Below are 24,121 nucleotides of genomic sequence, written 5' to 3' on the forward strand. Positions count from 1 at the left end.
ATACAATTTTTAAAACGTTCTTATACCTAACATTTACTGATACAAAAATTTGTGTTTGACAGTATTTTCCATATGTCTCATTTGTAGTGCTTCAAATACCCAGCACCATTTCTAAGCCTTCTTCCAGTGAAGGCAGGGAGAGTCATGATTTTTAAGGGGGGTCTTTTGGAGATGTCACTAGTTTTAGGGGCTAATGAAGCTAATCAAATGATGTATTTGATACAAACATTGACTGGTTTGCTAAGGGTCACTAGACACCCACCCATTGTGCCTCACTACTTTTCCCATGCTTTTAGTTGTTTGCTCCACCAAACTGAAGCTGCTTCCTGTGTGTGCACAACCACAAACCAACATTTCCTGCATTGACGTTCCTGTTATCATCGACTTTGATGGTGCTTGCTAGGCTTCGAGAACATTCATTTCCCCCTTTCACTTCCCCCACTTCTTTCCATAACCAACAGTCTGAATATAAAACTTTGCTCACCCATCCTTTCCACAAGACATTTGTGATTTAAGCTTCAAGAGTCTTCGTGGGAGAACTCTCCCCTCTTCTTATTGCAATAGCCTTCTTAATATGTTTCCAAGTTCATGTCCAGTTTGGATGCTTTCCTACAGCAGTAACAATGTCATAACTTGAACAGAATTCACCCCTCAATTGTTGTTTTTCTACAACATGCCAAGACTTGGACAGAATGCTGATTTCCGTCCTGCTCTCCTCACCCAAGTGATAATACCATCTTATTGAACTCCACAACGGTGAGTCTCTACCCTCCTAATTCCAATATCTCAATGTTCTAGACTTTTTTTTCCCCTTCGGAAATCCACTTTAATTTTCCCTCAACTTTGTCTTTTTCTACTCTTTCTCTAAATCCTTCAACACTTTTACAAATATGGCTAAACTTCATGAATCCTGCCTAGGAAACTATACCTCAGTTTCAGGTTCAAGGCCCCTAGCACTGGCAGGAGTTCTTTTCATTGTCAGGGTAAAGAGTGAATTATCTCTTACCCCTTACATCCAGACTATGAGGTACATGCTCTTGAGAAAACTTGGAATCTTCCCAAACTGTCTTATTCTGTGAAGGGCTGTTTGTTTCCATACCCCTGAGATCTCACCCAAGTACATAGCTTTTCCCCACCCACCACTTATTTGGTATAGATGGAGACAATACCATTCCTTCGAAAAGCTTTTTAGAGACATTGCTTCCCCCAAAGGCCACCTTTCTTCCCTGGGGTCTTTTATCATAAGACATTCCCATTGCTTACTCCAACATTTCTACCTCTTTACTTACCTGACTTGAGTCCTTGAATTTTCTCAACTTCAAAACCTCTACTCACTCTACTTCTTTACCCACCTCTGCCAGTCCTCACTTTGTACTCTAACTTCTTATGATTTCGTGTGCTGTAAGTCCCTGTGCCCTTTTTGGTGGCTCTGTGGGAGCTTAGGGACACCAATGGCAGCACTCTGAGGCTGAAACATCTAAGAAAGGACAAACTAAAGGTTTATCCACAAACAGGCTTGAGTAACACCAGGCGACGGCCACTGTCTCTCCTCTCTCCCCCGCCTTGCTTTAGTCCACAATCTTCACAGAATTAAACATCAGGACAAAGGATAGCATAAAGATGCACTACACCAATAATGGTGAAAAAAGCGTCTGCCCTTACATCGAGCTGGTTGCCTCCATTTGTCCTTCTGCCAAACTACTATCTTTATAAAAATGAAAAAGGCAGGAGATGAGACTCCATTCTTTTCTATAAACCAATGAGCTTTATATTTCTGTGATAATGCTTCAACCATGGCTAACATTTAAAATTGGAATCTGTTATTTATGCCTCTGTCTGTATATTACATATGCATGCATACATGCATGTGTATGCTTATACAAACTGTGTTTGTGCAATATTTTCTTACATCCAGATGGTATTACCACATTCAATTATAAAATTTCTTAAAAGAGCTCATTTTGGATTGGCTTAGAGCTAAATAAAAGCTATAAAAATTAAGAAATTCAAGTTTCCATATGACCAATGTAAAAGTGTTATTATAAAGTCTTTAACAGAATATCTTAAAAACTCAAGTTCACATACTTTAGGTGAATCTTTAGCTAATGAGAGTAGTTTGATATGATAACTTAAGTTAACAATAAAGTCTATTTCTGAATTGTCAGCAAGGCAAGCATAAATTTATTTCATTTGGATGTTCCTTGCTTATGTATACACACTATATTTGCTTGATATACATATTCTTGGTTTATTCTATGTGCTTGATATTCATGACATATGATGGCTCATGACTATTACATCTGAAAATTTTCTCTCAAAATTATGCTTATCTATTTCATAAATTAGATGCCATATGCACTCTTCTTTGAAAGTAGAATTAATCTTTCCATGTATGTATATTTAGCTTAAAACTTTTGAATTGACTTTAAGGGTCAGATAATCAAAATACCCTGGCAATTGCATTATTTTGTAGTTAACTTTCATTGGGTCTCTTAACTTTCAAATCTTTAAAATAATGCCAATCACAGCCATTTTAACTCTGTCTTCTCTAGCTGATTGTGATATACTCTGATACTTTACACCCATTGCTAGCACATTAGCTACAGGGAAGAGGGTTTTATCAGCAACAAAAGAGAACTATCTCGGATACCCACACAAAAGGACCATGCCAGGAAATTGGAAACACAGGCAATTTAACCAAGGTTTATCCTGGAAGGCCATATTTGAGAATGACTCTCATTTCATCAGACTTGACAATACACCTTTAAGGACTACGGCTAGCTATTTGGGGGAATCTCTCCTGGTTCCTGGCTTTCAGGGTCTCGAGCAGTATAGGTGAGGAAGGAAATGGCTTCCCATCAGGCTCAGGAGTCAGAGGTTCTTTGGAGTCCTAAGGGAAATAGAATCCCTGCCATATCAACAGGCTCTGCCAGCCATGTGGGTGATGAGCCCTTAGCTCGGCTTCTCACCCACAGAGGCTTTGAGAAGTGCAGTTTGAGATTCTCGGTGTTGTCTTCCAGCAGAGCAAATGTAAGAAAATCCATCTGCAAATTGCCATTCTTGCTACACCTGTGTGAATAGCGAGGACAAATCCAACAAGGTCAACCAGATCTCTGACTGAGTAGTCAAGAAAACTCAAAAAGTGGGAGAGACTTTAGGAAGATATGCATGTTTCAGAGGCACAGTGATGCAGTCTTCTGGGATTCTAGTCCCATGTACTTGTGCTCAAGCTACTTTGTATCCTTTTTAAAATGCACATGACTGATACACAAACTATGTTTGGCAGAGATTTAATTGGTTTTTTCTTCCACTGCAGACATAATTTGGATGTCAACTTTCAAAATATACTTGGTTCTTATACCTTGTGCAAATTGTCAGCCTTCACCAAATTTTCTGTATCTTGCACAAATTACCAACCTTCAACCAAGTTTTCTGACCTTCCAGTTTCTCTCAATATCTGACTATCTCTCTACATATCTCCATATTTCTAAATTAACTTTCTATTTTGTCTGCTTCCTGTGAGACTCAAACCTCTTTGTACAGATATTTTCTGTAGTCCTGGTTTTTCTGCTTGTTTCTGGCAGATAAATCTCAGTGTTTGTTATGCATGTATAAAAAAAAATCATCACTGTGCGGGCTATGCCTGGGCACTATTTTCTTCTGGACATCCAACTGTCCTTACCACTAAACCTATCATTGAAATGCTAAGTCATTTTATAGAGAAAGTCTGCCCAGGTACTGTAGAATATTACCTAGAGCATCAGAAAACTCAAGGAACCGAGCTAGTGCCCCTCCATCAGAATAGTCCATCTACCAACCCTATACACCCCTGAAATGGACATCCTCGGTTTCAGCTTCTGCTTCTTTAGTTAATATACCACTTTTCCCATAATAGTTCCTTTTATCTTTGTATGCATTTAGTCAGCATGCCAAATAGTCCTTCTAGGGTAAAAACTCTGACCCTGGAGATGGTTCCATTCTATCATAATCTAATTGAAATTCTCATCACTGTTCCATAAAAGTACACAGCAACTTTCATTACTGTACCTCCCTCACTCTCCTAGTCACCTACCACAGGACCTGTGCTTATAAAAGCTTCTTTTAAATTCTTCTTACCAAAAATCTCTGAATTAAACTTTGTTGCTTTCTTATTACAATAGTCTGCTTTAAAAGTATTTGCCTTACTCAACTTCAGATGTTAAGATCTCATTTAGGATTTGGTTTTCAGAATGTAAAATACATAAAGTTATCAGATAATCAGAACACAATTGAATAGGACAGTGTAGTGCCCAGAAACAAAACTTGATTTCCCATTTAACCAAAATGGCATTTAAAGAATTTTAGCGGTTAAGGATTAATTCAAGAGCACTATTTGCATACCATATGCAGACCTGACTTTAATCCCCAAATAAAGACAGAGGATGCTTAAAGACTATATGGCTGATAAGTCACTTGTAGAACTCTCCAGATCTTTTAAGTGAAGATTGTGTTTCCTTATTAATCAAGGACATGGTAAAAAAATAAATCAGCTTAGAACACAGAAAATTATGCTGTTAAGAATCCGAATGTTTATCTTCAAGAGATTGCTCATAAGGCAAAGAAAAGTCTTTTATAATATCTTATTAAGAGAAGATCACTAAGCAAAGAAACTGTTGCCATTTCAATAGAGAGAATCAAATAGTAGTATTGTGTCAACATAGTATTTGGTACTAAAGTCTAATATAAAATCTTGTATACAAGTTTATTAACACTGAACCAGATTTGAGCCGGGTGGGGGTGATGCACACCTTTAATTCCAGCACTCGGGAGGCAGAGGCAGGCGGATCCTTGTGAATTTGAGGCCAGCCTGGTCTACAGAGTGAGATCCAGGAAAAGGCACAAAGCTACACAGAGAAACCCTGTCTTGAAAAAACAAACAAACAAACAAAAAACACTCAACCAGATTTGACGATAATAAAGAAGTTGACCTTTCTGTGAAACTTAGACAACTTTCTCTGTCCAGGCAGGTCTTCCCCCTACACGTTCTCTTTTCATTTTATTTAAGTAAAAAAAAAATCTTTTTTTCCTTAACAAATAAACAAAAAATCCAAAATAAATTACTTATATTGTGTAGAAAACCTCTTGTGACAGAATAAAGAAAAATTACAACTGGGATACTTGGTAACTATCGAGGCAGGTTTTAATGGGGCTACTGAAGTAGAGGAAAGAGAATAGAGGGTAAACCAAAACCAACTTCCAATACAAAATACACAGCTTGGGATTCATACCAAATGACCAGAGTGAAGCATCCGTAGACAGAAAGATGCTGAGAGTAGTTTGATTTATATTGAGTGGATGAATTCTTCTTAACTTGTCTTTAAAAGTTCTTTGCTAAAAGAAAGCTGAAAACCTAAATATCAGGGTGAGGATTGAGAAGAACAATAAAAGCATCAAATCTCAAGAATGGTCGTTTATCATGATGAGAGATTGTTAGTGACTGTTCCACCGGGATTCGTTGCTAACACTGACGGGGTATTACTAAGTCTAAACCCAGTATGAAGAATGCTCTAAAGAAGCTGGCTGAAGTTTGAAATTTGGTCAAGATGAGATCCTTGTTGTTTGTTTGTTTGTTTGTTTGTTTTTAGGAAAAGATTATTAAATTAGTTCTTAGATGACCAGAGAGAGAGATATCCTCCCCATCAGTTACTTTGCAAGATTCATGACATTTTGTTTGTTGTAGCATCCCTTTGGTTTAATTAGAGTAATCTGTGTGATCATTGAATTGAGACTGTCCACTGGAATCTTGTGGAGTCACCAGTGGGTACAAACTGAAAGGAATGATTCCCTCTTGCCCTGAATCAAGCCATAGGAAGTAATCCGGTGGTAAGGGGTGGGACCTCCTGAGTTCTCTCCTCCACTTTGTCTAGCTGTGGAAAGGCTCTTTCCCATGCAGACCAAGCATAGTCATTCATATTTGTTGAGAGTTCCTGATTGAAATGGCTGTATACTGTCCACAAAATTTCATTTTATAGCCCTTCTCCCTACCTTCTGGTTCTTATAGTCTTTCTCCCTATGACACAGTGTCCCCTAAGCCTTGGAGGAGATGGCATAAGCCATTTGGTTATGGCTGAGCATTCAACTGCCACATTCTGGGAACCTTCTGCAACCATAAGACTTTGCCTTCATCAGTATTCACTGGAAATGGAAGTTTCTCTCTCTGAGGCTGTGAGTGGTAATTGTCTTGTTCTGTTGTCTAGACCAACATCAAACTCCTAATTCCTGTGCCTCAGCCTCCTCAGTACTGGAACCATAGGCATGCAATACCATGCCTAGTTAGGGAGTAGATAATTATCACCTGTCTTCTATATATTACTACTTTGTGAAAGAATAGCAGAGTTTATGAATATGTATCTCATTTATAGTCATCAATATGATTTATGGGAGAGATTTCCATTATGGCAAAAACAAATATGTTCATGAATGTACCCAAGTATATAGCTCTTAGATATCAGATGGAAATAAAAGGCATTGGTATATAAATAGAAACTTATGTTTAGCAAGTAATGCTTTGTTGTTTCATATACTCTAAATATGAACTACAGATCTAGTGAATATCAATTAATTTAATTGAGCAACATAGTAAGGTCTTAAAGTTATCAAACATCTGGGAAACAGCCTCCTATCTAACACACTATTAAAGATAGAACCAAACATGACTGGGAAAATATTCAATGAAATGATTACTACTGATATTCTGCTATACTCATAGATAGAGGCCTAGCCCACTTGTCATCAGAGGGCCTCATGCAGCAACTGATGGGAGCAGATGCAGAGACCCATAGCCAAACACTAGGTGGAGCCAGGGGAAAGCCCCCCTCAGCAGAAAAGGTTCGGGGAGTGGGGAGAATTATAGAAGCCAGAGGTTTGAGAACACAGAGCCCACAGAAACAACTAAGCAGGGCTCATAAGGGCTCAGAGACTGAAGTGACAATCACGGACCGTGTTTCATTCTGGGCTGGGTCTTCTCCATGCATGTTATGGTTACATAGCTGGGTGTTCTCCTGGAACTCCTAACAGTGGTAGTGGGGGTGTCTGATTCTTTTGCCTGCTCTTGCGATTCTTCTCCTGGTCGCGTCGTCAAGCCTTGATATGAAGATTTGTGGCTAGTCTTATTGTCACTTGTTATGCCAAGCTCGGTTGATATCCCTGGGAGGCCTGCACTGTTTTTGTTGGGAAACAGAGGAGAAGTGATCTGGGGGAGAAGAGAAGTGGGAGGTGCATCTGGGAAGAGTAGAGTGAGGGGAAAACTACAGTTGGAATGTAATGTATGAGAGATGAATAAAAGCAAATATAAAATAAAGACAGGATTGTTTTCATATTGTTCATGATTGTCTTCAAAATAATGATTCAATTTGAATAAATATAAATTTATATTTTTGTGACCAGAGAAATATCTAGTAACTGAAATGATAACTTATTAAGACAACGTGTATAAATTGAGTAAGAAAATCCCTAAATACATAAAAACTACATGATTTTTTAATACTCAATACTGATAACTTAGGACACATATCTGTTTACATTAAATCACCAATATTAAATTAGCGTCATTTGACAAAATTTACCTATTGCACAAACTTGAATTCTTAAAACATTTGATGTTGTACTTGCAGGGAAACATTTTAGCACATGGAAATTAGAAGTTTAATTCTTTCATTTCTATGATTTTTGGAATATTTCTTTTATATAAGAACTATTGAAATCAATGAGATGGTTTGGCATATAAAGGCACTGGCTACCAAGCATAATGACTGGAATTTGATCACATAAGGAAAGAACTGACTTCAAGTTTTCCTTTTGTTACGCTTGCTGAGGGTTGGGGTTGTTTTCGTGATTTCTTACTAACTGAAAATAAAGACTCACACAGCTTTGCAAATGAAACAATGTAAGTTTATTCCAATTGGAAGCAATGCTACAGACTCAAAAGAGAAATACTGTTAAGATTGACAGTGGGCCCAATAAAGTAAGCATAGTCAAGGAGTCTAAAGAGAAGCAGTTTGGGTAGTTCTGTATTTTGACTGATAGAGTAGGTCATACGTTTATTTTTCCTAATGCACGTGTCTCTTCCCATAATGCATCTGATCATAATCATATGTAAGTCCAATTATAAAAAAGGCAGAGGCTGTAAATATGGTATTCTTCCTAAAATTTCACTTGAAGGACACAGTTTGCCTTACTGTGCAGGCATCCGAAACTAGTTTGGTCCTGCTTTGCCTTTCTATTCTTCACACCAGATACATTAGGAATACACTTTAATAGAAACTGTGTTGTAGAGTATTAATTTAAAATGTGTTACATTTGTTTATGCTGTGGAACATTTGCTTTAATGATGCAAGGATGTGTTGCATTTTTTTATGTTGCATTTGTATACTCTGTGAAGCTGTGATTTTTTTGCCTATCTAAAATGCCTGATGGTCTAATAATGAGCTGAATGGCCAATAAGAAAGCAGGAAAAGGATGGGCAGGGCTGGCAGGCAAAGAGAATAAGTAGAAGGAGAAATCTAGGAGGAAAGATCAAGAACCAAGAGAAGGAGAGGAGGATGTTAGGGGCCAGCCACCCAGCCACCCAGCCAGACATGGAGTAAGAGTGAAAGCAAGATTTACAGAAGAGAATGGTAAAAGCCCAGAGGCTAAAGGTAGATGGGCTAATTTAAGTTAAGAAAAGCTGGCTAGACACAAGCCAAGCTAAAGCTGGGCATTTATAATAAGTCTCCATGTGTGATTTATTTGGGAGCTGGGTGGTGGCCCATCCAAAATAGCAAAAACAACCAGCAACATTTTGGCATTGTAATGTGGGGCTAGAGTAAAAGAAAAACGAACAACAAACTGTCTAAATTTAATTGTTGTTGTAAGTGAAGAAACCCATACTCTTGTTCAGAGAGCCTAATGTAGATTGGGTACTAACAGGGTCTGGGATTACTTTATGCATTGTTTGGAAAGAAAGACGTATAGGTCATGCAGGTGAGGAGCTAGGCTACCAAGTATAAAAGATGGGTGTGTATAATCCAAAACCAAATAGGGTCCCAGGCCACTATCTTATTCCCTGTGCTTGCCTGCCTGACCTTCCCTCTGAGAGACTTTCACCCTAATTCATCAGGGAAGCTGAAGGCAGACGGTCAGTCTTCTTGTAACTGCTTCATGCTGACAAGGGGTGTAGAGCTGAGTAGGGCAGAATAGTCTCTCCTATTCTATCCCTAATGCTGTTATATCTCCTGAGGCCCCATTGGAAAGCATACACAAAATTTCTCAACCTGGTAGTCCAAGGTCTACCTGATATAGCCTTTGGCCATGGTTTAACCAAGTTTCCCTCTTTGTTCCTGGTGGAAGCTGTTGCTGAAGGACCTTCTGTCTGTAATTGGTCTGTTGGACTGTAGAAGACATGTATGGAGGCCCCAAAATAAACAAGAGAAACTCTCCCTAGGCAATGCCAGCAGTATTTACTTTACCAACTCAGAGATGAAAGACTGATATGTAGGCTCTCAGTTGTATACACTACCCTGAGGATAGTTTTGATATTTTGTTGTATTTTTCCAGGTTTATTAATAAAAGAAGCATCCATCCTAACGTTATTAGCAAGCTACCTTTTGTCCTGTCGTAAGTAAAGAGCTCTTATTTTTGAGGACCGCCCTCAAAAGGGTTTTATTTGGGCTTGAATTTGATCCTATGCAGTATCTTTCATGGTTATGGTTGTTTCTTTTGACAATTGCTTAAGTTGAGTCCAATATGGTATCCAGTACATTGGCCAAGGTTCATGCCTCCAGATGGGGCTCTATAAGGCCACCCATTGTGCTGCCACATCTGTAACAATTGGATGGAAGATTCCAAGTTTTTTGGGCTGGGTTTGATTGTCTGACCTTTGATAATCCAGAATATCTTTTTAGGATCCCATAATAGCTAAAGTAACTTTGTGATTATATTTGGTGAGGTGAAAACAATTTTAGTAGGTTTTTATATGAAGAGACTTAAATTGATCCAGAGGTGGGTCTCCTGTAGCAGACATCTGAGCAGACATGGCTAGGCAAGTGAAGAGGAACAGCAGGAACATAGACCAAAGAAAGGAGAAAGTTTATGGTAAAGCATAGTTGAAGGTCTTTAAGTGTCATTCCTGCTTAAATTATTGACTTCCTACAAGAATCTGTTAGACCCACTTCCCACCCAGGTACCTGTGCCACTTATATTGTGTAGGCAAAGGGGGAGTTTTAATAATTGGATTCGAGGTTAAATGTACTCATCGGGGCATGGAGGGAAAGAAGATGTTACTTTGGGGGTTGATTCAGGAATGGACCCTTATCTTAAGTATGTTTATTGTTCTTCCCCTTGGGCTGATTGCCAGGAGCTAGTTGGGTTCTAAAACAAATAAGTTTCTGGTAAGGCCCAGTCCTATGCTGATGCTAGCTGCTCATAACCCCTTTTCAGAACAAGAAGACATAAGCAATGGTATTTGGTGAAACTTAAATGGGATGAAATGCAATATTAAGCAAACTGCAAGTGCCAGGTTTCCTAGACAGCTGTAGTTCAGTTGAAACAATAGAAAACGAAGCTTAGAGAAACTATGAAGATGGCGGTCAGGTTGAAACCACCATCACCGACCGGGTCATTTTACTTAACTTTAGATTGTTTTCTAAAGAAAGGCCATAGATATTAACTTGGCTTGGGTGAGTAATTCATTATCACTATTGGTTCTAGATAAGGCTTCCTGTGATTCTTCTGTGGTGATGATGATGGTCTCCTGCAGAGGCAAGGAAAATTTTTCTGGGCTGCCCTAGTCAGCTTTCTTTTCCATAGCTAGTAGAGACTTAGATGTCCCTTGCCTTTTTCTATGCCAAGGAGATGGCTCCTTTGAAGACACAAAAGGGGCTGGGTAGAGATCTGTTGATGCCTTTTTGCAGTGTTCAGGCTTTGTCTGAATTTTGGAGGTTCCATCAAATGCAACCCCAATTATGACTGTCATCATTTTGGCTTATGTTTCCTCTCTTAACTCATTTTTTTCTCTTTAGAGAACATTTGGGTCCTGATAGACAGTGAATATCATGCCCACTAGCTAATTCAGTGGATTTGGGCTTCCATATGTAATTTTTGTAGTTTCCTTCTTGTATCAGAGGCATATTGGATGATGAAATATTGCCCCATTAAGGCTATTCCCTCTAGAGTTATAGAGTCAATATTAATGTATTTGTAGAATGCTTCTTTGAGTCTGGATGTTATGAGTAAGTAAATTCATCTTCTTTAGATATAAACTACATTAATGGATGAATTATCCTATGAGGCCACAGTTGTGACTAGAATGAAAGATCAAAACAGAAGTGATAAGCTCTCTAAACCAATGGTTCCCAACCTGTGGGTCATGACACCTTTGGGAAGTTGAATCATCCTTTCACAGTGGTCACATATTGGATATCCCACATATCAGATAATTACATTATGATTCATACAGTATCAAAATTACAGTTACGAAGTAGCAAAAACATATGGTTTTCTAGTAAGAAAACAGATTTCCAACTTCCCTTTTGTGTGTTTCTGATTTTATCATAACCAAGTGGCTTAGTTTTGTCCTTTTACATTCACCCAGTAAGAATCTCCAGGAATTTTGCTCCCATCCTACATCTCTTCCTCAGTATTACAATCTGTATCAGATGGGGCAGTAGTTATTGTATTCCTAGCAAACATCCCTACCTCTTTACCAGCTGTTGACAGGATTCATTTCATCTCTATGGCAGTGTGGAAAGCAGGAAGAACAAATATTCCTCTCCCAAGACAGATCACCTGACGTGGTCAGAGTCTGGACACACTAACAAATTTATCTGGATCTTCAGCATAAACATTCAATTTCTCCTTCATTTCTAGCTATCTGCCACTGGAAGAGGCACCTGCACTGTTCAGTTACCTCCTTTACAGAAAAGACTGCTTCTGCACTAGATAGATATTCCCCTGCAAGTGTTAAAGACCAGTTGTGGTTCCTGGACCTTAAGGAGAGCATCAGGAAGTGCAGGGGGAGACTGAGGTGGTGTTTTGTTTGTTTGTTTGTTTGTTTTTTCCTTGTGGCATGAGAGTGGCACTAGGAATTACTGCAAAGAGAATGGAATGCTGATCACCCCTAAGAGATAAGAGTACCTTAGAGTCAAGGGTCTTACACTGCATCTATATTTTCTTCATTTATGTTCCCATTTCCTTTGCAGGAGTGGTTGCGGTATAGAACCATAAAAGCCTGAACATGAAACATCTCAGACCATTTCCCCTGTCTTCTACAGTGATGATCTAACTGGCATGGGATGAAGGATGATTGATGGGGCATGTCTTTTTGTATGCTGCAAATATGTGTTGCTCTAATTGGTTGATAAATAAAATTTTGGCCTATGGCAAGGCAGCTTAAAGGCAGGCTGGAAATTCAAAGAGAGACACAGGAAGAAGGCTGGGAGAGATACCAGGGAGCCACCCAAGGAGCAACATGTAATGGGACACAGGTAAAGCCATGGAACATGTGGTGATATATAGATAAATAGTTATGGGCTAATTAAAGATATAAGAGCTAGCTAGAAAAGGCTTTAGCCATGGCCATGCAGTTATAACTAATATATGCCTCTGTGTGTTTACTTGGGGGGCGTGAATGGGAGAGATTTGTCCTGACTGCTGGCAGGCTGGGACACAGGAAATCTTCAGACTATAAATGGCTCCATAATGTAGGGCAGGAGTTTCCACCTAAAACCTGAGAAAGCTTTAAAAAAAAATCTAAAACAGAGCTAAAAAAACAGATTCTTAGTTGTCTCTCTCAGGCCAGCCACAGCCTGCCGGCTTGAGCTACTCTATGACAGGTTCGTGGCATGCAGGCTTGACCTGGAGCATGGCGGGAATGAGGCTTCTCCAAGCTGCATATTACGCTGCATGGTGGATTTAGCCTTTGCTAGTACAGACAAAACAAACAAAAAGAGGTTTCTGAGCTACACGCTGCTTTGATAGAAGCATATACCCACTGCCTCCCAGAGTCAGTGGACAGCATGGCTCCCAGAGCTGGCAGTGAATTATCTCTACCATGTTGAAAAGCTGAGATGAGCCGAGTCAGCAGCCAAGGCTGATGCTTCAGTACTGACCACTGCAGTTAAAAGCAGTAGATTCTCAATAAGGCAGATTCAGGTGGAATAAGACTTTAAATGTTTTACAATGTGTGTAAAAATGTATGTAGGCTTGAAAGGGAGAAAAAAATAAATACAGACAGTTATATAGAGAAATAGTTTTAAAAACAAAGTCTTTAAAGACACAGTAAAGGTAATATAAAAAAAATAAGCCACAGAAAGATGGATATTACACAGAGAGTCTGGATTATATTGTCTTTGGGATTTTTAACTGCAGAAAGACATTTGATTGTAAAAGCTGCTGAGTTATATACATTTAAGATATCTTGATTTCAAAATCTATGTCTAAGGATGGTTCTGCTTTTGTTTCCACAGAAGGTGAGAACCTGTGGATTGCTTCCAGGCTAATATGGTTTGACCAGCCAAGATCACCTGAAAGGTCTCCAATGATACCATGGCCCAGATGATCCAACATCCAGAATCGTTTCAAGGCAACTGGCTCAGAAAATGCAGCCTCATAGATTATTTCAGTCAGGACTTGACCATAATTCTTAATTTTCTCAGGATCCCCATAAGAATACAGTGCCCTTTATCAACAAGAAGTAACCTAGAACACTATACCCACATTCCAAAAAAGAATGGATTATGGATGTTCGTCTTTGTTTAGGTGGTTGGTTACAAATTGTTATTGGTCATAATCAATATCTTTCTAAAAGAAGAAAGGGGGATATGATATGGAAATAGAGGATATAGATATGATAGGATAAAAGGATGGATTGTTGAACCTACTTTTAAAAAGCAACTTGTTTAAAATGTTTTATATTGGTATAGATTTTAGTTTATTGATACAAATTTAAAGTTAATTTTATTATACTATATATTTCTACTCTCATTTAAGGTATTATGTTTATGTAACTCATTTAAATTGTAATGGATAATTAAGAAATACAGATTAATAATTAGTGTTCTTTGAGAGTCAAACTTATAGTCATGTTGAGTTTTCTAAATATACATAGATATAATTCAATTAGGTATACATAGATATAATCCAATTAGGTAGTTAATCCTCAAACACTTCAAAGACCTACAGAATATGGCATTTAAAATGTTTTAAAAACTTAGACTTTCTGGAAGATACATCTGCTCCTGGCAGCACCGATTTACTTCAGAGAAAAAGATGGGCATCAAAGACACTCCATATGGAGTATATCTTCTTCTTGGTAAAAATAGCCATTTGGACAAGAAACTGTTCTTGCCTGGACTGCTTGACAAAATGTTGTATTGACTGGACATGCAAGACTCATAGGAAGGTGACCACTGAACTTTGCAAAGCAAGGCAAGAGACTGTCAAACATTCTACAGGACACAGAAAAAAAGTGACTGAGAGACAGGCTCATGGCCTAAAAATGGATGCCCCAACATTGCAGAAGGACTTTGGGTGACTATCCAGGCAGTCAGTTGTCTCTGTCATTCTAGACTTTTGGAAGTTGCTTACAATGCTCTTCCTGTTTGGTTAGGTAATACTATATTCTTCTGAGGTCTTTGACGTAGTTGAAGACTAGATAGTTATAATTTTCCTTGGTTATGATAAAAGATAAATTAGATATGAAACCTTAGACTCATAAATATAGGATAGATAGAAATTTTTTTCCTTTAATTTTATAAAATACAAATAGATTAGATATTGTAACTGTAATTCTTGTTTGATAAACTGTTCTGTTATATGTAATTTTAATAGGTTAAAGTTAAAACCTTCCTTCTGTTTAGACAGAAAAGGGGAAATGATGGAGGAATGTCTTTCTGTATGCTGCAAATATGTGTTGTTCTGATTGGTTGATAAATAAAGTTTTGGCCTATGGCAAGGCAGCTTAAAGGCAGGCTGGAAATCCAAAGAGAGACACAGGAAGAAGGCTGGGAGAGATACCAGTGAGCCACCAAGGAGCAACATGTAAAGGGACACAGGTAAAGCCACGGAACATGTGCTGATATATAGATTAATAGTTATGGGCTAATTAAAGATATAAGAGCTACATTGCATGAGTTGGCTGTTTGAAACCTGGAGCTTATGCAGGGATGCTTGGCTCAGTCTGGGAGGAGGGGACTGGACCTGCCTGAACTGAGTCTACCAGGTTGATCGTAGTCCTCGGGGAGGCTTTGCCCTGGAGGAGGTGGGAATGGGGGGTGGGCTGGGAGTAAGGGGAGGGGGTGGGAGGGGGGAGAACAGGGGAACCTGTGGCTGATATATAAAACTGAATGGCATTGTAAAATAAAATAAAAGGGAAAAAAGAAAAAAAAGATATATGAGCTAGCTAGCAAAAGGCTTAAGCCATGGAGCCATGGCCATGCAGTTATAACTAATATAAGCCTCTGTGTGTTTACTTGGGGGGTATGAATGGGAGAGATTTGTACCAACTGCTGGCAGACTGGGACACAGGAAATCTTCCAACTACAGATGAAGCTACAGTTAGAGATGACATTTGAGGGCCACATTTTTCTATATCCCAGATAATATTGTAACCTAGGTGTTGTCATCTAGGTCAAACTTCTGCCAGTGTGTAAGGATATACCCTAGGGGCAGAATAGTGCAACAACAAGGGAGTTTCCCATAAGAACGTGCAATGGAGGGTAGAGGCAGAAAAAATGGAGAACTGCTAGCCTATTCCCATGAAAAAGGAATCCACTAGAGAGGGAAGAATGGGATGAGTATGTAAGTTCCCAGGGTACTCCCTGTGGAACCTGGACATTCTCAGTGCCTTAGTTTTGATGAATATTGACGCCTCTTTTGCATCCTTCGCCTTTTTTGATAGAGTTTTAGCTGTGGCACCCCTGGATGAGAGCATAGACTTCTAGCCACCCTCCAGTATTTGTACCTGGTCTCTTGCCACTGAGTCTCTTGAGAAAGGCGTTGGATCATGTGTCGAGTTACTGCCTGAGTGAGGGTTGGAGGAGAAGTTCTATCTATGGTAAGGAATGGTGATTGATTAGTACTATAATAATTACAATTGGATCCTGACAGGCCATATACTAGGTTAAATAAGTCAATAAAGGGCCATGATATCAAAACGTCTTCTCTCAAAAGATGTTGGGAAATTTGAGAGGGACATAACATAAGGTGTTTCATAAGTTTGGTCCAAGTAAAGAGTGATTCTTCCCTAAGTACAGAGGGAGGATTACTCCAGTTTACTTCACAGAAAGGACACGGTCCCTGAATCCTTGAATCCAGAGACTCTATTATTTGAGGACTGTGAGGCCCCCAGAGTTTAATAATGACCTGTTTGAAGAAGTCACATGACGTTAAGTCACAGGAAAAAGGGCTAAAATCAGACATATTGATGTTAGTAGACAATAGATGCTTGGAAAGCCAGGAGAAGCAGTCCAGCAAGGTTAGCAGAAGGAGGCGACCCTGTTCTAGAAAAGAGCAAATTTCCCCCAATGAATTAGAGGTTGGCGTTTTGTGTTTCTTTCCCTTTCAACCATTTACTTGCCTGTGCAGGCAAACCCATGGATTACTCAAGCAGCCCTGCAAAGAACGTTCCTAGTGTTTGAATTTCAAGAATAGTAAAACTTGTAAAACCACTTCAGCTTTGTATAAAGATCAAAAGGGAAAGCAGAAGAAAATGAAATGGAAAGGGAAGAAAGAGTTTGGTTTTGCTCCAGACAGCAGAAATAATATTTTTATGAGGAGGGGGAGTTTACCATGCAGTTGGCTGGAGAAAGGCACCAGTTGCTTTTTCCCCCTGCCCCTCTGTCGTCGTTTCTGTCTCTGGCAAAGGAGATGGTAGGTAAAGTGAAGTCCAGCCACGGCCACCTATATTTATAGTGCAAGGAGAACACAGTCTGATGATTCTTTTCAACCAAACTAATTAGTCCAACTTGCCATTACGGTCATAGATGTGCAAATGAAAAGGAGAACCATAAGGGAATGATGGAAGTGTTTAGCAGTAATATAATAGAGTTTATTTTCTTACCTCCTGCCTGGCTCAGCAAATTATTTTACCACTGGTCAGGGTCAGAGGTGGGTTCAGAGTTGCCAAGCATTCCCAGATTCCTGGCCTCCTATCCAAATAATGGAAAATCAGAGCTCACAGAGATTTGTAAATGAAGCAATATAAATTTATTCATAGTGAAGCAATGCTACAAATGTTATGGGGATACACTGTTAAGATTGGCAGTGGGTCCAAGAAAAACAGTAATCAAAGGCCCCAGGTTACAGCCTGGGATCTCTATTAATGGAGTCTAAAGGAAAGTGTGGCTGCTTACTAAGTAGCATATTTTGGATGATTCTCTATTTTGATTATAGATTAGGTCATATATCCATTTTTCTTATTGCACATATCCCTTCCCATAATGCCCCTGATTTTAATCATATATAAGCGAAATTATGCAAAGGTAAAGACGGTCAGTATGGTTTTCCTCTTAAAAGTTCACTTGAAGGACACAGCTTACCTTAGTGTACATGTATCCAAAACCAGTTCAGGCTGAATTGGCCTTTCTATTCTTTATATCAGATACATTGTGAATATAACTTGAATAGAAACTGTCTAAATTTGATTGTTGTCAAGATCGAAGAAGGCTATGGCTATAGTATTGTTCAGAGAGAGATTTATCTGTAGCCTAATACAGGTGAGGGATTAAAGGGTTTTGGGGGTTTCTTCAGGCACTGTTTGGAGAAGGATATGTATACATAGTACATGTGGCTAAGTGAGCTAGGCTATCAAGGAGTATACATAACCTAATAAGGTCCCAAGCTGCTAAATTACTCCCTATACTTTCTTTCCTCTCTCTGACCTCCACACTCATGCTGTGTCATGAGCAGTACAGGTACAAATGAATGAAGGAAGAAAGAAGGAAAGAGGAAGGAAGGGAGGGAGGGAGGGAGGGAGGGAGGGAGGGAGGGAGGGAGGAAGGAAGGAAGGAAGGAAGGAAAGAAAGAAAGAAAGAAAGAAAGAAAGAAAGAAAGAAAGAAAGAAAGAAAGAAAGAAAGAAAGAAAGAAAGAAAGAAAAAACTTATTTAGCTGTAAGTCAATCAGAACAGAGCTTCTAAAATACAATCTACTTTAACAATACTGTGTGATAGTAGGGAAATACATACTTACAAATACATAAATATATGTGCATACAATTTAACCATAAATCAAGCCTGAACACAGAAACATTATATGCACTTATTGGTATGCACAAGACTCTCATTTTTTCCTAGTAGCTACAAATTCTTCAAGTTAGACTTAGAGAAAATTAGAGAAATAGAAAGGCGTCATTAATTCAATTCTCTGTCATTTTTCATGTAAGGGAGACAAAATATTTATAAACCATTAATTCATTTACAAAAATTAGTAAATGACCATTAAATAACAAAATCCATCACTGAAACTCAACCAAAAATGCAAAAAAGTACCAGTCAAATCCTTACCGTCTGCCAACAGAATAGAGCCTGGAACACAGGATCAAGACCTCGACTCACCTGTTTGTGCCAATGATTTTGTGTAAAAACAGAGCTTCCAAGCCGTGGGCAGCCTTATTACCTGATGGAAGACATGAGGATCTTAGGGCAAGGTCCATATCCTGAGTTACAGCACCACCCGTCCTAACCAAACCAGATATACAGAGAACCGTTACTCACGTTACCGTAATAGGGAAACCACCTCTGGGCTGGAGCTCACTAACTGATGGACTGCCAAGGTCTGCAGGAGCTTATATAGATACGTAGTTGATTGATCACAGGATGTATACTCTGTAGTTGTTAACCACAAGCATGTAAATTTTTTTCAGTTAGTGAATAACAGGAAATGTTTTTACAAAAATACGGCTAGTTGTACCAAGATGTTGATGAGGCAGGAGGATGTGGTGACACATTTTCTCACCCACATTTTCTCACCTCCCACTCCCATCTGACACGTAACCTCGTACTTGCTGTGTAAGCCAGGCCGACTTCAAATTTGTGGCAACACTCCTGCCTCTGCCTCGCAGGACTGTGATTACAGGTTTGCGCAACCATGTGCATTTTTCCACATCTCTTTATTTGCACTTATCAAGGCCCAATTTGCATATGACCTTTGCCCTACAGAACCACTCTTTTCTTATTTATGGCTTTTCTTCCTTCCTTCCTTCCTTCCTTCCTTCCTTCCTTCCTTCCTTCCTTCCTTCCTTCCTTCCTTCCTTCCTTCCTTTCTTCAGAAACACCAGAAGGAGCTAAAGGAAAAATATGATTATATTTTATTACCAGTCTCTTAGAAATACTTTGGGCCTCAACATCTCTCACTCATACAATCCCTCCTCTCTCTCGCTGATTGGACTCCCGGAGCTCCACCTGGGGCCTGGCCATGGATCTCTGCATCTGCTTCCATCAGTCATTGGATGAGAGTTCTATCATGATAGTTAGGGTGTTCAGCCATTCGATCACTGGAGGTGGTCAGTTCAGGCTTTCTCTCGACCATTGCCAGTAGTCTATTGTAGAGTTATCTTTGTGTACACTTTGCTCAGCCTGGGTGAAGGGAGGAGGGGACTGGACCTTCCTCGACTGAATCTACCAGGCTGAGCTGAATCCCCAGGGGAGTCCTTGCCCTGGAGAAGGTGGGAATGGGGGATGAATTGGGGGAAGGGTGGGAGGAGGGAGGACAGGGGAATCCATGGCTGATATGTAAAATTAAATTAATTATAAAATTAAAAACATTACTATATCAAAAAAAAATAAATACTTGGGGCCAGTGACATGGACCCATCAGTAAAATGACCTGCAACCAAGCCTGACTGGAATGTGATCCCCAGAACCTACAAGTGAAGGAGAAAGCCTACTATTGCAAGTTGTCCTCTTCCTACACACACACACACACACACACACACACACACACACACAGGTACACACACACAGGTACACGCACATAAGTAAAAAAATGCAATAATTTTTAAATGTTTGTATTGCTCCTTACTGCCTTCCAAAGAGTCTGTACTGTAGAGCATGACAATGTGACCCTTTATATCTGACTCACCTCTCTACGTTAGCCAGTATCCACGTCCCAGCTCTGTTGACAACCAATAGTTTTCTCATTCCATGTTCATTTGCACATCCAGCCATGACATATGCTTCTCCTTCTGCTTCAATGGCCCTCCTTCTATCTTGCTAAGTCCTAATGTCTGAATACTGGAGTTTCAAGAATTTTACTGCCTTAGAACAGCTCCCACTGACAGTAACATAATACCAGAGACTGGACAACGTTATATGGAATATAGGACTATTTGGGGCTCATGGACCTGAAATCCAAGGTCAGGAATCCACAGCTGATGGTGGTCTTCTTTCTGGTAGAATCGAGGCAATACCAAGTATGATGGTTAACCTGGGTTGCCAAACTTGATTGAGTGGAGAAATGCCTACAGAATTGCTAAATCACATGGCAAGGTATGTCTGTGAAGGTATTTCCATATTATAAAAGGGAGAAGAATGTGGGCAGCTCTACCCCATTGTGTTGGGTGCCTGGTGGAAAAAAGGAGGTAAAAGGAAAGAATTGCTAGCTCGGGGGTTCTACTCTGTATTTTCTGCCACCCATGGAGCGTGTACTCTGCTACCTCCTCTCCACCATGGTGGTTTGAAACTATATTTTTCCTGTTCCCATCCCATTGCCACCCGACAAGGCCAGGGTTACTTGAATTCCTCTAGTCTTCACCTTATTCTTATACGGCATGTACCACACCAATCGGCATGTTTCTGTATTTTTTGCCTTAATCACTAGACCAGAAACTTTTACTAGAACCAGGTGCCCTGTGTTTCTTTTGCTTGGCACGAGGTAACCAATGGTTTTAGTAGTGGATGGGCATCTATCTGTTCCTACCGGCAGTATCTGGTACACTATGAACATTCATTAAACTCGTTAAAAAAAATTGTTGAATTTGTGAAATTAATAAGAGGGTGAGCTTCTCTAATGTTTAAAACTGAACAACATGAAGAGTTGGCTAAACACATCTCACAGTCCTGATGTAGAAACAAGGCAAGCTTACATGAAGAATTAGAAAGAACTAACAATGTGTGGGAGAAAGAATGAAATAGTGATTGGTTTTTCGCCAAATTGGTTTCACCTCATACAGTCTAGTGAATATGAGCATCTGCTTGGCTGCCACTCTGAGGGTCCATATATGCTTGTATTTCCAAGATCAGATCACCTTTCTTTTCTCAAAACCAAAAGGGAGTTCCTCCGCAGAGCCCAGTCCTGAGATAGCATCAGAGCAAGCCACATACTGAAATCAGCTTACTACTTTCTAGATAACCAATTGGAATGCTATCCAGTTTCCAGGACCACGAGACAAGTTCCGCAGAGTCATATCCAGACACACAAGCAGCGTGGCTCCTGCAAAATAATTCATTGTACATAAATAGGACAGGAAACTGTGGACAAGTGTTGCTAAGTACCTGTTCTTTGTATAGTCCAGTTCTAAGTGGCAAGAGATATTGTTAGAACACAGATTTGATCATATTTCAGTTAAATCTAAGAATTGTCTATACTATGTTCCCTCAGCTGATAGACGAATAGAAAACATGAATCTACTTAACTTTGTTGCTTAGTTGTGAAAACTGTTGTCTAATAACTGGGTTTCTAAACTCTCTTCTGGGATTTCCACCCACTGCTTTTCTAACTATATCCGATAACTTACCTCCAAGCATATTCAGCGTGTTTGTTTTCTGCTTTAAACTTTCTTCCAATCCTGTATAATTTCTTATAAGCCAAACAGGATCCTCAACAACTATGAACTTAGGAAGTGTACCTACAAAACAGGAATGGAGGGTGGGAATCAAGAGGTGAGAGGACAAGCCACCGAGAATATGTTTCAAAAAGCCCCAAACTGCCACCTGGGCACAAATTGCTTCCTGAATGGGGTCCTATCTTAACATGGAGAAGCTGGACTATTGTGCTCCATGGTCTATCAGACCTTAGAAAGAGTATTTCGGAGGGGGACAAGGAAAGTCTAGTCTATAGATCACAATGTCTCCTATATTCAGGTGGTCACAGTTCAGGACAGGAGACTTAAGGGTCAGTGCAGTTAGTTAATCCCTTCTCGGACATTCTTTAGATTCTCCCCTGGGCTTTGACTGATGTTTCTGCCAGTGTCGGATGCTGCTCAAACCATCCTGCTTGAGAAATCTGGGTCCCTAGCAGCCAGGTTCTCGTGGTTAATAGACCACGAGAAGTCTGAGAGTGGCACCTGTGGGTTACTTAAGGGCAGAACCTATTCCTGCCTGGCCCCACTGTGGTGTAGCAACCCTTGTGCATCCCTTAGTGACTCTTTCACACTTAATATTGGGTTGTACTTCCACTGAGTTTCGAACAAGATCTCACCGCCTCTATGAAGCATCCCCCAATCCTTGTAGACTTTTGAACTCTTTTCTTCCTGTAACTCAAAGTACTTGCTTTTAATGGCTTTTTTTCTGGCTGAGTTGAATTTTGATTCTTCATTTGGGGATATTTTTTTTCCATTGGCATTGGACAAAATTATTTAGTCAGCTGTAAGTCATTTGGTCAGCTATAAGTCTTACCTTTCCAATGGGAACTAAACAGATTCTGTCTCACCTCACTGAATTCTCTCCAGTGCCTACCCAGACTGCTATATACCCCAGGCTTTGTGACCCCACATGGAATCAGTGACTTGAAGAGCATTAGCTGCACTTCTTGCCTCGATTGTGATTTTCTGACCTTAAATCCGTCTTCTCAGAATTCTCCATTTTATTTGCTTTTCAATGACATTCATTATCATTCAGACCACAGTTCTCTTTTGTTTAAAAAAATAGCTTTGAGAGATTTAACCACTTCACATTTTAAAGACCAGCTGAAAGTCTTAAAAGCATATATTTTTGGAGAATTCATTACAAATTTCTTGCAAATGAAGGCCGTAACTTTTTCCTACCCAGAGAGATCATGTTCTTTTTCTAGCATTACTCAAACCTTGATAGTGACCCCTCTTCCCTGCCTATGGAAACCAGCTGGGTGTGGGGAAGGCAGAGACAACAATTCTGCTCCTCACATAAAAAGGCAATTCAACTTACACTGGACACTGTTCTGATGCCAGAAATGACCCTGGCTTCTAAATACAGACTGCATTGTCTGGAGAATGTCATTTTCTTTGTCTCTGAAGCTCTCAGGCTGAAGTGCCTCAAAATGCTAGAGCCTCTTGTGTGTGTGAGCTTAGGGAGACAGGAAGAAACTCAAGCCTCTTCGTTTATAATTAATTACTTCTTTAGGGAAGACATTGCCTTGTAATTACAGTATTTATCTCTATGTATCTATTATTTCTGATTGTTTCTGTCTTATATGCTCTAGTTAGAAGCAAAAATTAGATGCAAAATATAGAATTGATCTCAATTATGTGACCCTTAGTATGCAATCTAGACTCCATAAGCAATACAGAGATGAGATAGAATATTTATATCGCCATTAATACAGGTTAAGATCTGTTGAATGCATGCTGTGAGCCAGGCACCCTGCACAGCTCTTTACGTGCATGGACTCATTTAATACTGTAGCAATTTTCCTAGACAGGTAATACCATTATCTCTGTTTAACAAATACGGAGAAGCTGAGTCAATTCTCAAAGATCAGAAAGCCAGCACATAGAGAAGCTGCAATGTGATTTTTAAAGAACCCCAGTTCTCTCCTTAGAATCAGCAGTTGTCTTCTCAGCCCTGGTCTTGCTGCCCAGGAGATCAAAAGTAAACCATAAACTTCCTAGGTTTCAGTTTTCAGTATGAGCTAGCCATGTTACTTCTTCATATCATTTAAGCATTTGCTTATTGGTTCATTTTAGAGCAGGTAACATTTTGCTGTTTTGTATTTGCTTGTAAGAACCACTGGTAACTCTGAAAGAGAAGAAGTGTAGCACACCACTTAGACCCCAGTTTCTAAGTCACTGCATTACATGCTCTAAATGCACTAACTCATTGAATCTGTGGCAGACTGTGGAGCCGATTCTCTTCCTCCTGTACTTACTTCATAGCCAAGGAGGTGGTTTGATCCCAAGCAATTATATTTGACCAT

General features: G+C 39.6%; 1 long non-coding RNA gene across 3 annotated transcripts in view; it reads left to right on the forward strand.

Annotated features, from left to right (window-relative positions):
- The first annotated feature begins 790 nt into the window (after positions 1-790).
- Positions 791-24,121, forward strand: part of LOC143269707 (uncharacterized) — a 63,028-nt gene continuing 39,697 nt past the window's right edge. The window contains exons 1-5 of one of the 3 annotated variants that reach the window (XR_013046301.1): positions 791-6,204; positions 9,574-9,633; positions 12,216-12,500; positions 13,482-15,068; positions 15,914-16,069. This is a non-coding gene — a long non-coding RNA (uncharacterized LOC143269707). Of the gene's footprint in view, positions 9,634-12,215; positions 12,501-13,481; positions 15,139-15,913; positions 16,070-24,121 lie in introns of those variants that run through there. The other 2 variants (XR_013046300.1, XR_013046302.1) reach the window with 2 other exon arrangements.

The sequence above is a fragment of the Peromyscus maniculatus genome, chromosome 20 (assembly GCF_049852395.1).
Source record: "Peromyscus maniculatus bairdii isolate BWxNUB_F1_BW_parent chromosome 20, HU_Pman_BW_mat_3.1, whole genome shotgun sequence".
NCBI lineage: Eukaryota > Metazoa > Chordata > Mammalia > Rodentia > Cricetidae > Peromyscus > Peromyscus maniculatus.